The following is a 16,533-nucleotide window of genomic DNA, read 5'->3' on the forward strand; positions in this document are numbered from 1 at the left end:
CTGTCAGACTGATTGGATTGGCACCTTTGCATTTGAATGACACAGTTATGCTGATTAGATCATGGCTGGGAAATGTAGGGAATGGTCTGATTCCCTGCACTGCATTTGCATGCTTTGTTTAGGTTTTCTCCACCTCTACTCTATGTATCCCTCCCCCTTGAATGTATATGAACTACCAAGTACACTGCCTTAGTTAGGCTTGGATGACTACAGTGACACACACAGCACGTTTTTCAATAAAGAGTAACTTCTGTTGAAAGATATCCCAACATCTCCTGGTCTCTGCTTCAACGAGAGAAAAAAAAAAAAAAAGTTTCCAACAATACAAAGTCTTGTATATTAACTTCTTTACTCCATGCATTTTACACTGAACTCAACACATGGTACATAAATAAATCCAGTGTTAATTATACCTTAATATGTTAGCAGTCTCGTGGCATGAAGTACCTTTTCACATGTATTTAACATTTGTTGATTTTTAAAAGGAACTATTATGTGAAAATTACTATATTGCATATTTTAACATCAACCTAAGAGTTCCTCAAAACTAAGTTACTATTTTGTCCAAGAACCCAAAACAAGTGCAAGCATCAGAGTAAACCACAAACATTACTCAGTTATTATAAATGCACTGTAGATTTTTGACAGAACATCAACATCGAAACTACAATTACAATGATATGCCTGTAATCCACTCTTGGCCTTGGAAGTACTAGTGTCTACATAATAATAAAATATAATTAGCTCAGCCTGAAAAAAAAGATTTAAAATGTAAAAATTAAACTAAAAATACAAATACTAATAAATTACTAATAAATTTACAACTTTTGCCTTGTTCACACAAAAAGTTCTTTCATCATTTACTCATCCCCAAGTTGTTATAAACCTGTGAGAACTTGGAGGAACTTGTGTGAGCTATCTCTTTAAGGCAAAGGTTGTAACAAATTAATACTTAAATTAATACATTGAAATAAAATTAAAACATTTGTTTTTCAGTCATTAACTATAAAAGCATAAAATAAACAATGGCCAGTGGAAGAACCTCATTCAGATGCCTTTGTCCATTAAGCAAAGTTTAGACTTCAATGACTGTACTCTTGCAGAGCAGGATCCATGAAGATCTTTTGTATTACTTCAAAAGTATACTTGAGTTCTTTTGGATACTCCATATTGAGTGCATACAAGAGACCGAGCAAGTATGCAAATACTGCTGGCAGATCTGTAATGTCCTGAAGCACAAAGGCCTCTTCCAGGATTATGGCCAGGTTGATTACAGTTGGCAGTGATGTGACAGCGGCAACATCATCTTCGACCACGATTCCAATCTGTACACCTTTGGTGCTGTGGCCCTCGGGATCAGTATCCTGAGAGAATAATAAATGGGAGGTATTAATGGAAGTGTAAATTTACATACAGTAATCATCATCATCATCATCATCATCGTCGTCATCGTCGTTGTTGTGTAAGTAAACTGAATACATGTAAAATATATTTTAAAAAAGGATTTAGAAATAGGGTATGAAAATGGTAAGTTACCAGGCACATCTTGAATAAACATAATGTCTTCTCACGCAGAAAAATAGGCAAACCCTTAAGAGCTGTTCTTCTCCGATGTGTGGTAATGTCACTCACCTAGAAATAAAAAAAATATTTTGCTTGTAAAATCTGCTTTGGTAGCTAAAGGTACAGTACACACAAAAATGATTCTGTCATCTTTTACTCTCCCCTTATGTCATTTCAAACCCATATGACTTGTTCTCTTTTTTTGGAAGGAGGAAGATTTTTTTAATGTACAGATTACTCTTTCCCATGCAGAGGCGTCAAAAATGTAAAGCCACCATAAAATTGGTCCACAAAACTCATGAACTGTTTCATAATTGACAAAATTGTTTTGAGTTTAAAAACAGACTTTATTTACTAACATTTTTTCCTATCTGCATGTGTTCATTCAACGTAGTATCTCATGACAAATTAAAGGGTTAGTTCACCCAAAAATGAAATTTCTGTCACTAAGCACTCACCCTCATGTCGTTCCACACCTGTAACACCTTCGTTCATCTTTAGGTATTTTTGATGAAATCAATGGACAAAGGTCTTACAGGTGTGGAACGTACGGAGCCCCTAAAGGGACATGTTGGTAGAAAAAAAACAAATGGGAAGGAAGGAAATATTTCGTGGTGGTGGAAAAAAAATTTGGGATGGGAGGAATATTTATTTTTTATTTTTCAAATCTTTTGCGTTCCCTCGCAAAGTTGTTTTGCGTTCCCTCGCAAAGTTATAATCGTTCCCTTGCTGTGAGCTCGGACAAACACTTCCTATTTAACGTCTCGCTGGCTGGCAGTAGTGTTTCAGTTAGTTTCATACGTTAATAATGCACACAAATAATGCGTGGCTCATAGAGTTTGAACTTGGACTCAAAAATGAAGAAATGCAGTCAGTGCTTATGTCAAGCAGTTCAGTTGGCAATATATTCACAGATTCGAGCTTCCCGGATTAATAACTCAAGCTAAACGTTGTTAAAACACAAATGCAGCTACTTCCAATCATAGAAACCTAGACAACAAGCTACAACAACCCAATTTTCCTCAAATGTGCTTTATAATAAATTGGTCTCTATGAGCAGGCGGCGGAAATATATGCCTGAAGGGACTGTCTGAAAAGTGCAAAAATCCTCTTTTTTTTCATTTCATCAACCATGATAAGTCTCACCTCCTTAAGCGAATCATCTGACTGGCCCTCAGGATAGTCCGGTAAAAAGTTGACCTCTGCTCTTTTAGGCTTTTTTATGGTGGCTGTCACACCCTCATGTGATTTTCTTTTAGTGTTGACACTAACTTCTGAACAACCAGCCTCTCTCAATTTAGCTCAATAATTGCCCAGCTTAATCTTGATACTCATAACCCATCCATCCCAACCTGTGCGTTTGCCAGGTTCTGCAAGGCAAGGATGTTTTTGTACAAGAGCAGAGGCAACTGACTGGATCTCATAGGCATCGGGGTAGGCTTTAATTTCAAAAATTGCCTGCACAATCTTGTCCAGAATCTCACACTTCATGTCCCTTGGGACATTCAGAGGCTTCTTTGTCTGCTGGTATATCTCATTGGCTTTACGCAGCCTGAGCTCCACATCCAGAGAAAAGGCAGGTATGTTAAAAGTAGAGGGCCACTGTTCAACACTAAGATTTCTTGACACAGATGATTCAGGGCTTTGGACATCATTTTGACAACTTGTCATACTTGTATCTGTTAAGTCCAATGGAGGAGACGCTTCCCACAGAACCTTTAAGGCTGCCTTTGCTGCTGGCAATTCTTTGAGGTCATTCAAGTTACAAAGTTCATTGTCAAAGTCTGGGTCTTCAAATTGTAGTGAGAATCCAGATTTGAGCTGTAATGTCTCACTAAGGAAAGACTTCAAATGGTCCACAAATGCAGGCCTTTGAGGCAGCTCTACCCTCCGTATGTTGGTAGGGGAAATGTGAACACGCAGCAACATACTCGCTACAGAAAGCAGAACCTAGAGTCAAAAGTAGACATCATTAAATCACGGGGACACATTTATTTTCCATTCTTAACAGCAATGATAGGAACATAATTGAATATATTCTAATGTGTGGAATGTAGTGTCTAATCAAGACTAGAGACAAGACTGTCATCTCTTATCTCCTAATGAGTTAAAAACACTTTTGGAGTCACAAGCACTTTCATACCCACTTTGTATGCGGTTGTAAGACTTGATTTTCCTGCCAAGCGAAAACGGAGATCAAGCATCCTGCAATAAAACAATAAAACTTGCCTAGAGAAGAAGATCTCAAAGAAGTAGCAACTGGCAACGCCTTGCCCTAACCCCAAAAGGACAATGCCTCCCCCACACACAAACACACACACACACACACACACACACACACACACACACCTACACCTTCCCTTCCCCCTGACTGAAAGTTATTCAAAACATATAATGTAACTTGTGTATTTATTGTTTTTCCCTTTTTATGTTTGGTATCATTTTAAATGTCTCAGTGCAATTGGTAAAATGGTCTCAATTTCACAGCAGTCACTGGTGTTATGAAGATTGAAAACTAAGGAAAATTCTGTCCTCTTTTTGGGTGAGGTCTCTTCTCCTCTCCCCCAAAACAGGTGTTGGTGTAATAAACATTTACAACTCTTTGTTCTGGTCTGTATATAAGGTAAAAAGCAAAGCAGTCAGGGGGGATCTTCTGTAGCCAGAACCCCCACAGAGATATGTGAATGTCGGAAGATATTCACATGTCCCGGTGTTTATGCATTTCTTTGAGTAATCCATGTTATGCATTTATCATTTCTGAATTGGCTTTAATTGTCTAATTGTAATGTAATTGGCACGATATATTTTTACTTGACAAGTAAAATGTTATATTTGATTTACTCTGGATTCTTCTGAAATCATTATGACCGGTAGATTATTGGAGTCCGTTATTTCCGTAAATCTGAATCAGGGCAGGTCAAACTAGAGAGCCCCATGAAAGGAGCATGTTGCACATCATGGGACTCTTTGAGTTTGTCTGTTATTGACTTAGCAAGTTGCAGTATCGTGACTAAGAAAACTGTATTTTTGTATGAACAAGCATGTGGCGGTTCGACTCAAATGCATTAGTAAACTCTGCACCCTCTGACTAAGAATCATAAACTGGCGAATTTATGTCCGTGAGAACGCAGCCGGCCGATGCGAAATTCTCTAAGCGATAATGGCACCATAATGAAAGAATAACTGAAAATAAGAGATACCCAGAATAATCAAATATCTAAATTAATACATAACAAATGATTAATTTCTAATTGGAAACACAACCTAAGAGTAATAATCATGTGAAATTGGAGTCAGATTAAATGAGTGAAATTAAGTGAACATTCAGAGAAACTGAAAAGGCATACACGCGTTAACCTTCGCCCGGGCGTGTCGGATTCCGTTTTTGGGCCGATGCGGGGTTTCCTTACACGGTCAATGGATGGAAGTCATTTAGCATGTCTGGATCAACAACATGAATGTCACTAAAACTGCTTTCCTTTATCTCAAAGGACCTGAAATGTTCAAGATACCAGGCTGACAGTTTTTTACAAAGGAATGACACATCTTTGGGGGTCACTACACAGTTCACTATTTTGAAAAATTCTGGCAAGCCACTACATTGTCCTGCAGAGATGATCATGCCAGCAGAATATCGAACTCCATGCAAATGAATAGTGCAGGAGAGAGACACTTGGCTTGTATTTGGATATCTTCTCTGAATTGTCGAGATAACTGGGGCTTCAAGAGAAGCAAGTGTGAAGACCTTTGCTTTCTCTACATGTAGTGACTGTTTGAAAAAGTCCTCACCATCCAGATAATATGCCATCATTTGTTGATGCTTCATGGAAAGTGCCAGTAGAACATTCTTAAAGTTGAGTGTCATGGACTACTTTTTTAAAGTAACTGTGTTTTGCCTCGAAGCGCATTGTCCATAGTGACACTAATGGTCAAAAACAATGAATCAAATGAGGGTAATGGTTAATGTAATGGTGTTTCGGATGTAGACTTAAATTAAGGAAGGTTTCAGTCAGTAAGTTTTGGTGATCTTTGATTTTGCTCTCTAGGTAACAAAGAGACTCCTCTGAAAATTTTGAAGATAGAGCTACCTCAACAATAACTTTCAGGTCCATTAGAATCTCCCAAAATGGTTCATTTTCAGGAATTTTGTGACCGATCATAAGAGGCAGCAATCGTCCAGTTCTCATGTGCGTTACCACCTACTGTACCCTTGGTGAAACTTGACTTGGTTAATACCTTTGGCTTGTTAACCAGGTCTGAATTTGTACGGGAAGGACTTAATGCATTGATTGAGCTCATCAAATGAACTTTTTTCCTTTTGAAATTAAATCTTTCAGGCACAAAGACAGTTCTACAGGTACAATGCCTTCCAAAAAAATCATATAACGCATCAGGAGGGAAACCAGTGACAGGATGAAAGAAAGTCAAGTGTTTGCTTAGCACACACTCCCCCTTCACACCACTGACATTTTGCAAATTTCCATCTGTTTGCACTTCCTGGACAAAAGAATTGTGTTCTTCCACAGTTCTTAATTTGAAATCACTGATCTCAACCTGACCAGATTTGACTTCAGACTTACTGATCAAACAGTTGGTCAGAATTGAAGCTTTCTTGAAAGCCAGCCAAGCTATGGGCTCCTAAATTATCAGCACATACACAAAAGACTGTCCCCTTTACGTACTGATTCAGAGCAGGCGCAAAAACACCTGTTTGCTCCAAACACTTTACATCTTTCATCAGTGGGTCAAGAAATTTCTCATATCCAAAGAGGCGCACATCAGCACTTTTACCAAGGACAGCAAGCTGAATCGAGTAAAGACTAGAGCGGAATTTGGAAGGCAAGTTTAGAACCACCCAATAAATGGCAACTATCTTATGGATTTTTCTCTAAGTGCCCAAGGGACTGCACACTTCAAATTCATCCACATACAGTCCCAAAGATATTGCAAGGTCTTTGTCACCTAGAAGTCTGTTCTCCTTAGGAGTCCAGGAGTAGACTCTCCACTGAACAAAATCTTATCCAAAAGATCTTTATGACCTAGTAAGCGCTCCAGAACATGATACAAAGACACATAGTGATTTTTATGTGTCCTGTCATAGAGATAGTCTGTTGGCTCAATTACAGAGAAGTGTTCTTTGAAATATATATTCCTTCTGTGGTGTGTGGACAAACTTCCTTTTTCTGAAGTAGTCAGGAGAAGAGGATTGGTTTCAAAAATTGCACTGTTAATTTCCTGAAGGATATAATTATCTACATCAATTTTTCATTTGACCAAAATATTTTTGATGCTTTCAACAGCAAGAGACTTGGAAAAGTGCAATATATCATGAATTTCCTCAACTATGTTGTGGATGGCACTCTTTGATATATGCAAGACTGTTTGCATTTTCAAAAATACAGAAGCCAGTTTATGCTCAAGAGTTTCAAAATCTACACTTTCAGTGTCAGTAGCCTTTTGAACAGTCTGTGAGGACTCCCCAGCATCATGGTCATCATTATCATCAAAGTGCAATGCTGTATCAGTGTTGCTGTATCAGTGTTAATGTTGTCAGTTTCAGTAATGACCGAGTTTCTTAAATCAATTGTTGTGTGAGTTTTGTGTTTTCAAAATTTGTAAACCTGTTGGTTTTATACTCACAGCCAGAAAAAGGACACCGTACAGTTTCATGCCTTTTTAGATGTCCATTAAGATGTTTAAAAAAAAAAAAATGCTTTCACTGCAAACATTTTCAAACTCGCAAAGCTCACATTTAAATGATAGGCTAACTTGCCTAATAGTTCTGCGGGTGTGGTAGCGTGACAAATGCGATCTTAAAGCAATTTGTGTCCGGAATGAGCAGACACAATCTGAATATAGGCAAGGCCAATTTGTTCCTTTATGACCTTGTCCATGATGAAGCCTGTAATGCTTCACCAGGACCTCTGGGTCAGAATTTGAAAATTTACAGTATCTGCATTGCATTTTCTCCTATGGACTAATTCGCTGTGAAAACATAATTTTCTCAACAGTTTATCCTATTTTTATATGGATATATATTTTTTTTTAATTCAAAAGGGCACAAAATCTGTAAAATTATAACTACACTTTATGAATATCATGCGATTTTTCCATCAAACGATTATTCAAATAAACTCCCTTTTCAGTGTGCTAAATCAGTAAACCACTGCTAAATTACAATAGGCTGTCAGTCTGTGAACAGAACAAGATATATTACATGACTATTAAACATTAATCATTTTTATAATCGAAAATATAGAAAATAATTTTATAATGCACACCAGTTATTTTAAAGAAAAAGCTGGACTGATCAGGCACGACACCACTCTTTCACATCAACGTCGAATGAGTAACACTGCTAAATTAGATTACGGCCTCAGTTTGGGAAAAACACCAATATATTATATGTGACAAATAACATAAATCCGATTGAAAAAAGAGATTAATACAAACCAGTTATTTTAAAGAAAAAGCTGGACTGATCAAGCACGACACCACTCCTTCACATCAGCATCGAAAAGGCCCAAAAGCGAAAATCCGAAACAAACTGTGAAATGAAATTAGTTTGTGAAGAGCACAATATTCATTAGGCTATATATGACAAATAACAACGTCGATTCTAAAAAATTTAATACGTACAAATGATTTAGCAGAGATGGATCAGGCACGACACCGTTCCTTCACATCAGCGTTGAATGAGAGAAACAGCTAAAAATAGACTACGCCATCAGTTTGGGAAGAGCACACTATATTATATGTGACAAATAACAAAGCCAATTGAAAAAAAAAGATTAATACACACCAGTTACAATAGGATAAATGTATTGAAAGATTAAAATTTAATAAAATATAAGCTATATGGAGTTAAATTGAGAGAAAAAAAAAATGAATATAAACTTAAGAAAGGAATTAATACAAATGAAAATGGAAATAAGGGATAAAACTTGTTAAATTAAACATGTTAAAATGGGGGAAAAAAAAAAATAATAAAGAGAAATTTAAATGAAAATGAGAGAAAATTAGAAAAAACAAATAACAGTTGTTGTGACTGACTGAACTGAGAAAGAATAAAACATCAAAATAAACAGGTATTATTTGCAGAGAGTAATTAAAAGCAAAAGGTTATAAAGGTCAAACTTAAATAAATAAATGAAATAATACCTGAGTCTTTCAAAAAACTAAAAAAAAAGACATATTTCTATGTGTGTAGGTTCGTCAGGAATGCGAAACAACATGTCTGAGAAAGGGCCATAAATAATAGCCTGAGTGTGTTTCTGTCATGATCACCAGTTGGAGTGCCCTAGGTAGCCACTAGAGGGCACTCCAATCCGGACTGTTCCTCACCCTTTGTGAACTGCATTTCCCATAACCCACTTCCCGGACTCATTATCCTCATTTCATTGCACCCAGCTGTTTTGTGTTTGCTCATTATTTTCTGTCTATTTAGTCTCAGTTGTTTCTGTCTTTGGTTGTGGTTTGTTAATGTTTTGTTACGTGCACTTTAGTATTCCTGGCTTTTTGTTTTGTGGACTGTTATCTGGATTTTGACCCCTGCCTGTTTTGGATATATGACTGTGGATTACCCAATAAATGCTGCGCTTGGATCTTACCATCTTGTTTGTGTGCATACCGTGACAGTTTCTGGATGGGGTACCAAATTGGATCTGTGAGCATTAGGTATGAGAGAATACTCAATAAGATGTGTCTATTGATAAATAATAGGCAGAATTTGGGCATGAATTTAGTGATTTGATTAGCAGAAAATAACAAGAAAAGCAAGGCAATATGTAAACAGCTTGGTGATTCTGGTGTCGTTAAATTCATGTTAAATTATAAGATACAAGGCAAGACGATTCTAGTTGATTGGAAAATCCAAAAGAACAAAAACTAGACTTTAAATTCTTGATTTGATATATAAAATGTTTCAGCTTAACGAGGAACAATATTCAGCTAAAACAATAATTGACAAATATTATTCATTAAAAAGAAAATAAATTGAATAAAAACAAAATAGAAGATGAACTTCCCAAGAAGGGGAGAGTTTGAAGTAAATTACTTCAGTACTTTGGACAATTGGATAGAACATTCTTAGTCTTAATTAACAAATACTTAATAATTGATTAAGGATACAAGTACTGATGCCAGAATATCTTCTAGAAGGGGGGAGTGATCCATCTGTAGAAGATCTTCTGACATGCAAACACAGATTTTAAAGCAATAGTTAATCTAATGACTTGTTGGAACACAAATTCCAGTCTGTGAGTATGTTGAGGGTTTCTGTGGGAAGATTTATGACCAGAGCTGAGGCACAAAAGGGTCAAACTTTCTGCTGGCATAGAATTGAGACAAACAAAATGAAAGAGATGGGCAATGAGCCAGACAAAATGCAAAGATTATGAAAATACTGCCTGTATAAAATAATAAAATAATAGTTATAAGTAGTGATTCAGACAATTATGAAAGTAGTAAATAATATAGAGCATATAGACCTGGGTTGTCAAAACTACCCAAGATCTAGATATGATGGAAAATAAAGGACATTAGGACCCTAAGAAAATAAATAAATTAAATATAAATTTAAGCTAAATAGACAGAGAAATAAATTATGTTTTAAGAATATAAACAAGGAAGAAAGTACTATCAGTTTAGATAGAACTAAGATTTGCATGCTTTATCTTAAAGATGTGAAGATAAAATAAGGACCTAGTAACAGAGTGACAGTTATGAAAGTCACTGGTAAACAGAACCTCACCAAAGGATGTGCTTAGATGCCAAAGTAATAATACTAAACAAAAAAAAGACAGTTTAAACAAATATTAGTTATATGATAGTTTAAATCATTTGGTTTAATAGGAGATATTGTAGTTAACCAACAATTACTCACTGAGAGTCCAAAACAAGGTCCTAGCGTCGCTTGTGACGCAGCGTGGAAGTCACTCTGCCTAGAGTGCTGTCTGAGACGCAGCGTTAATCTCACCAAGTCTCCAGGTGAGAGCGTTGAGGTTGCAGAGAGGGACTGGAGCGATGCATCCAAGTCTCAACCGACACAAAGATAGTCAGGGCAGGGAGAAGAACAAAAAGGTCTGGCAGAATGAGAATGAACCGATTAAAACAAAAGAAACAAAACAGCAATTGGAGCCTAAAAAACACAACACGACAAGACTAGGCAAACAAGAGCATAAGGTCAAGAGCGAAGCGTTAGCTCAAAACATACAACAACGGTCTGACAAAAGACTGGGCACAAGAGGATCTAATATAAGGGAAAGCTAATGAGGAATAAGTGGCAACAGGTGTGGCAGAGAACACAATTGAAGATAAGGATAACGAGTGGGAGGGGAAAACGCCACACTGACAGCAGAGCACATGGAGAGCTGTCAAAACAAAACTGATGAGCTAGAAGACAGAGCACGCAGACACAGAGACAAGACAACAAAACTTGGCAAATCAGACCGAAGTCATGACAGGTTCATGATCAAGGCAAATTTGCCTTTTGGTTTTTCATGTTGAGAAGCTCTTTTGAAAGTTCAAATTATTTTTTAATATGCTTCACATCATGGTTAGTTTCATTTTAACAATCTTTAGATTGATGACATAGTGTACTTCACTCACTTGCTAGGTGTGGTGGGGGTTCGAGGGCAATAAGGACTTTTACTTTAAATGCAGTGGAAAACAACAAGATATCAAGCTCACTCTGGCTATGCCACTTTGGGAGTTTCACCCAAAGAATTAGAATAAACCACTTATAGTTGTTTGCACAGGTTCGTGTCACTAATTAGAGTCATGTTACATGGGTAACAATACAAAATTCTTTGAACATCTTCATTAAAAACAATATTAAAATAAATAATTTTCTCCCAGCCAAACGAGCCACTTAGGGTTTTTAGAACAAGTCGAGGGCCAGGGACTAGAGCTTACCACCAAAAAAAGAAATGGATAATCAGACCACACCTCTTGTAGGTGAATCACTGCACTTCGCTGTGTACACACGCACGCACACACGCACGCACACACACACACACACACACACACACGGTGAGGTGGTCACTGCACACTTGTGAGGAATATACCACCACCTAAAACCAGTCCTCTGCCCCTGGTGGCCAGGCCCTGCCGAGACAAAAATGATAGAAATCAAGTACACTGTCACTTTGAAAACTGGGTAGTGCAACTCAGTCAAATAACACAAATAAATGAATTTTTATAAAAAATAGTTACTTGAAGCAAAAATCACAATTTCAACAAAACACAAATAAAAAAAGGAAAAGAAAACAGAATAGACTTTATAAACAAAGGATAAGTCACAAAAGCACAATCTAATGCAACTTGAGAGAAAGCATATCAAATAAGAAAAATCACAAATACAATCAAAATTGTAAACAAAGACAATTCAAACCCCAGAAACAATACAGAAATCTAATACAATTGAAGAAAGAAACAGAAACAAACTAAAGAAAAGTCACAAAGATATAATTAGAATTGAAAATGAAATAATTCAAAAGAAAACAAAAATAATATTGATACAACTGAAAAGAGCAAACGTTATAAAAGAAAAGAAAAGTCAAGAAAGAAAAGTTAACAAAAAATGAAATTGGAAACAGGAAACAGGACAGCACTGCGGCCATAAACAAACGCAGAGCACCCCGACTGGAATGCAGCTACGGCCGTCACAACACCTATAAACAAAGCGAGACTGTTACTCTGTTAGATATACTCTCACCCTAATATACATGTGCATGAATACCTACCAATTGCAGGGATTAACGTTTTTATGAAGAGCCAACAAACAGAATCTTTTCCAGCAAATGCCAGTACAGAAAACAACGACCCAGCAAGTGCGTCAGGTTCTTACAGCTAAGAAAGGGATTGAGTTAGGAATGTACTCAATTGACCTTTCGCTAAGCCATGCCCGAAAACCACCACAGGCCAATCGTGGTTTAGCAACCGTAACTAGGCGCGGGAGGTCTGTCAAGCTTTCGAGCGAGGGAACATGCCGAAGCGTTGTGTGTATGGACTGTGTTAATCTGATACTCAGTATCCTAAAAGTTTGGATGGGGTGGTGGAATTTTTTTCCCTTCCCGAAACCTAAAAACCAAGGGGAGAAATGCCGGTGTTCTGACAATTTTTGCTACCCTGTCAGATTTTGCTACATCCCATTGAAACAGTAGGTAACGTTAGCAAAATCTGACAAAATCCAAAAAATGCTAACGTTACCTATCAGATTGTGCTTCCAGCGTGATATTAACGTGGTTTATGGCTTTATTAACATCTACACCTACCCCAACCCTAAACCTACCCTTATAATAATGCATATATAGTAATTTTGTGTTATTTATCATGACAACAATGATATAATATTGATGTATGCATATGCAGTAAGCCCGGGTAGTACAATCTGACGGGTAGGTTAGCAATCTAGCTAACTCAGCACATCATTGCTTGGAAATAATAACGGTTGTTTGTTCATAATGCATATATATTTGAACGTGAAATAAAATGATTAAAGGCAAGACAGAGTTACGTTAGCCTGGCATGCTAAAAAATAAGCGGGAAAATTATCATTGCAAAGTGGTCAGGCTAACATCTTTTGTTTATTCCACAAGATTTATGGATAAGCTGTTTGATTTATAAGTATTAGGTTATTTTCACAAATTTCACTTAACCTGCTGTGGATGAACAAAGCTTTTCCTCAATAAATTGTGTGTTTCCCATTTGAATGGTCAGCGTATGAGGCGGCTGCTGCTCGCGCTCGGAGCTTTAGCTTCAATTTTGATCAAATTATTTTCTAATCGGTTGCATATTATGTCGTGGATATATCCCTCGAATGCATACTGCAGTCCCTTTTGTCTTGCTCTCTCAGATATTTCACCTGTTCGCCAAAAATGACTAATTATCTCCTTGAAAATGTCTGACACCGGTGCATACATACTGTAAAGGACTTGCCAGACGCAAAAGCTTGACAGGCGTAGCAACAGTAACTAAGGAGGGCGGGGCTTAGCGAAGAGTCCATTTGATCAGCGCGCTCCTGAATGCATGTCGCTTAACGCAGCTAAGTAGGAAATAACAGAGCAAAGGGCCATACCTTCTTCGATGTCCATACCCAATATATGTAAACTATAATAAACGACATTGCAGCAAAACTTGTAGAGTCTGTAATAAACCCTTGTATGGTTTAGAAGAATGCAATGTCCAGCCCTGATTGTGTTCTTTGAACTTTTTACTGAATCTTTAGTGAACTCTTTTAACAACTGTTTTAACAGCAGCACCACACACACATCACATCAACCATTGTCACCCTCTCTCTACGTCATCCTGTTACGTCGTACCTGCAGACATAACTAATCATCATTCTATTACAGAGTCAAGGCAGAAGTACTCTCCAACCAAGTCGCCGTCTCTAAAACACGTTAGATAGAGAGTGCACCTCTCGTAAAGATGGCTTTCAGTTTGTGCACTACTTGTGTACTGGTAGTTGTGGGCATGTGTAGTACCTCTAGAAAACGTGAATAGTAGACCAAAATTACTAGGTAGGCCTGTTTGTTGTGTTCGCACAGATCAATTCCGATCCTCTTCCATGGCCTTTCAGGAAGTGGCGTGGAAATCAGTGGTTCTCTGGGCTGAGCTCGTCTGGCAGGAGTGACAAGACAAGACTTTAAGTTTAATTTGGGACAATATACCGGGCCACCACACAGAGGTGTTTGCTCTCTCCTGGCATTTGCTCAGACCCTGGTGCCTGTCATGTATGCTATCTATGATCTCAGCTCTAAGTTTTTTGGGTATAACCATTCTGTTGCCCATGGTGACAATCCCTTCTTGAATTGACAGTTCACTTATTATGGGGAAAAAGTCTCTGGCCAATGGGTGAACCCTGACTATGTGTTCAGGCCAGCCAGACTGAATGTATGTGATTACCCTTTGCAGGCTTTCATCTTCAACAGTGCTAGACCTGATGAAGGCCATCTTTTGCTTTGACGTTGGCATGCTGTCAATAATGGACACCACATAGCACTTCACGTCTAAGTGTGTGTCGTTACAGTCCTGTACATCGTCTGAGGGGCTCCAGGACAGAGCATCAGCTACTATGAGAGTTTTCCTGGCTGCGTATTCAGCAGTAGGGTTGAATCGCATCATTCTCATCAGCAGCCTTTGGCAAAGAAAGTGGAACAACATCCAGGTCTTTGGTATTTATTAGTGGTACCAATGGTTTGTGGTCACTGATCAGCTTGAACTCACTTAGACCACACAAGTATTTTTCAAATCGTTCACATGACCACACAGTGGCCAAACACTCTTTTTCTATTTAAGCGTACCTGATTTCAGCTTCGCTCAGTCATCTGGAGCAATAAGCCACTGGTCTCCAGTCCTTGTCATGTTGCTGCATCAATACACCACCAATTCCATAGCTGCTTGTGTCTGCCGACAGTATGGTTGGTTTTCTGCATCATAAAATGCCAATGTGGGTGAGGACACTAGGAGCCTTTTTATCTCCTGAAAAGCTGCTTGTTGGGCTGGACCCCATGTCCATGTTGATTTGAATTTCAGCAGATCATAGAGTGGCTTTCCCACGTCTGCTAAATTGGGGATGTACTTTCCCAGGTAATTAACCATCCCGAGAACTCTTTTTAACCCCTGGGCGTTGTCAGGAGGAGGCAGTTTGTTAATAGCCGATACTTTGGCTGGGTCCGGCCGCACTCCGTCCGCTCTTATTTCATGGCCCAGGAAGTGTAGGTTCTCTTGCCTCATCCTACAGTTTTCTGTGTTCAACCTTAGGCCCGCTGACTGTAGTCATTCCATTACTGACTGTAGTCTCTGGTCATGCTCTGCCATGTCCCTTCCATGGACGAAAATATCATCCATATAGACCTCCACCCCTTCGAGGCCTTCTAGAGTTTCCATCATTTTTCTTTGGAAAATTTTAGGAGCGCTGGAAATTCTAAAAGGTAGGAGTTTGAACAGTACCTGGCGAAAGGAGTGATGAAGGTTGTTAATTTTTGACTGACTTTATCCAGCGGTATTTGCCAGAACCCTGCAGATGCGTTGAGTGTGGAAAACACTGTTGCACCATTCAGCTTTGCTGTAATTTCCTCTGCAGTGGGTAAGACAAACCTTTCTCTCCTCACAGATTTGTTTAGCTTCCTGAGGTCGACACATATGCGCACCTGCCCGGACTTCTTGGGAGCTGGCACTATCGGTGCACACCATTCTGTGGGCTCTTTTACTTTCTCTATAACGCCCTCAGCTTCCATCCTATCGAGTTCCTCCTTCACCGGCTTCATGAGGGGAAGTGGGATTCTGCGTGCAGCATACACTGCATAAGGCTGTGCATTCTCTTGTAAAGAAATCTTCACTGGCTGTGTTTTAAGTAAGCCCACCTCCATTACAGCACTGTGCACCTCTTGAATTCTTTTTAACAGTACCATCTGCTCAGCAACTGATCGGCTAAGTAGGTTGTTAGCGGTCTCTTCTCTGATAACAAACACTTTGACTGAGTACTGGTTATTTTTGAATTCTGTGTTTGCTGTAAACTGTCCGATACAGTTCAGACATCCACCTGGGCTATTAAGTACAGTCTTAGCAGTGAGCAGTGTTTTCTCAGGCTTGAGCATTTTAAATGCTGCTTCAGTCATAATGCACACATCTGCACCGGTGTCAATTTTATAGCTAACCGGTGTGCTAATCTTTAGTTGCACAGTGCATTCATTATGTGAAGTTGTGCTATTGACTGAGCCCAAAAATTGATAATCATACTGTTCACAGTCTCTTACTTCACTCACCAATTTGCTTTTGCACATCTTTTCCCAGTGTCCTGATTTCCTACATCTGTTGCATGTGGATTTCAGTGCTGGACAGTTTGATTTTTTTGTGAATTTCCTTTCCACATCTGCCGCATATTTTCTTTCTTTCATTGTCTCTTTAACGGTGTTTGAACTTTGGCCCTGGAGCGTGTTGCCGCCGTTGTGTGTGTCGTTTGTG

The 16,533-nt window shown here is 38.4% G+C and overlaps 1 protein-coding gene across 2 annotated transcripts in view; it reads right to left on the reverse strand.

Moving 5' to 3' along the window:
• cacna2d2a (calcium channel, voltage-dependent, alpha 2/delta subunit 2a) overlaps positions 1–16,533 on the reverse strand; it is a 383,618-nt gene that overhangs the window by 168,867 nt on the left and 198,218 nt on the right. The gene's annotated exons all lie outside the window — the stretch shown is intronic.

This window comes from Megalobrama amblycephala, linkage group LG8 (genome assembly GCF_018812025.1).
Source record: "Megalobrama amblycephala isolate DHTTF-2021 linkage group LG8, ASM1881202v1, whole genome shotgun sequence".
In the NCBI taxonomy this organism is placed as follows: domain Eukaryota; kingdom Metazoa; phylum Chordata; class Actinopteri; order Cypriniformes; family Xenocyprididae; genus Megalobrama; species Megalobrama amblycephala.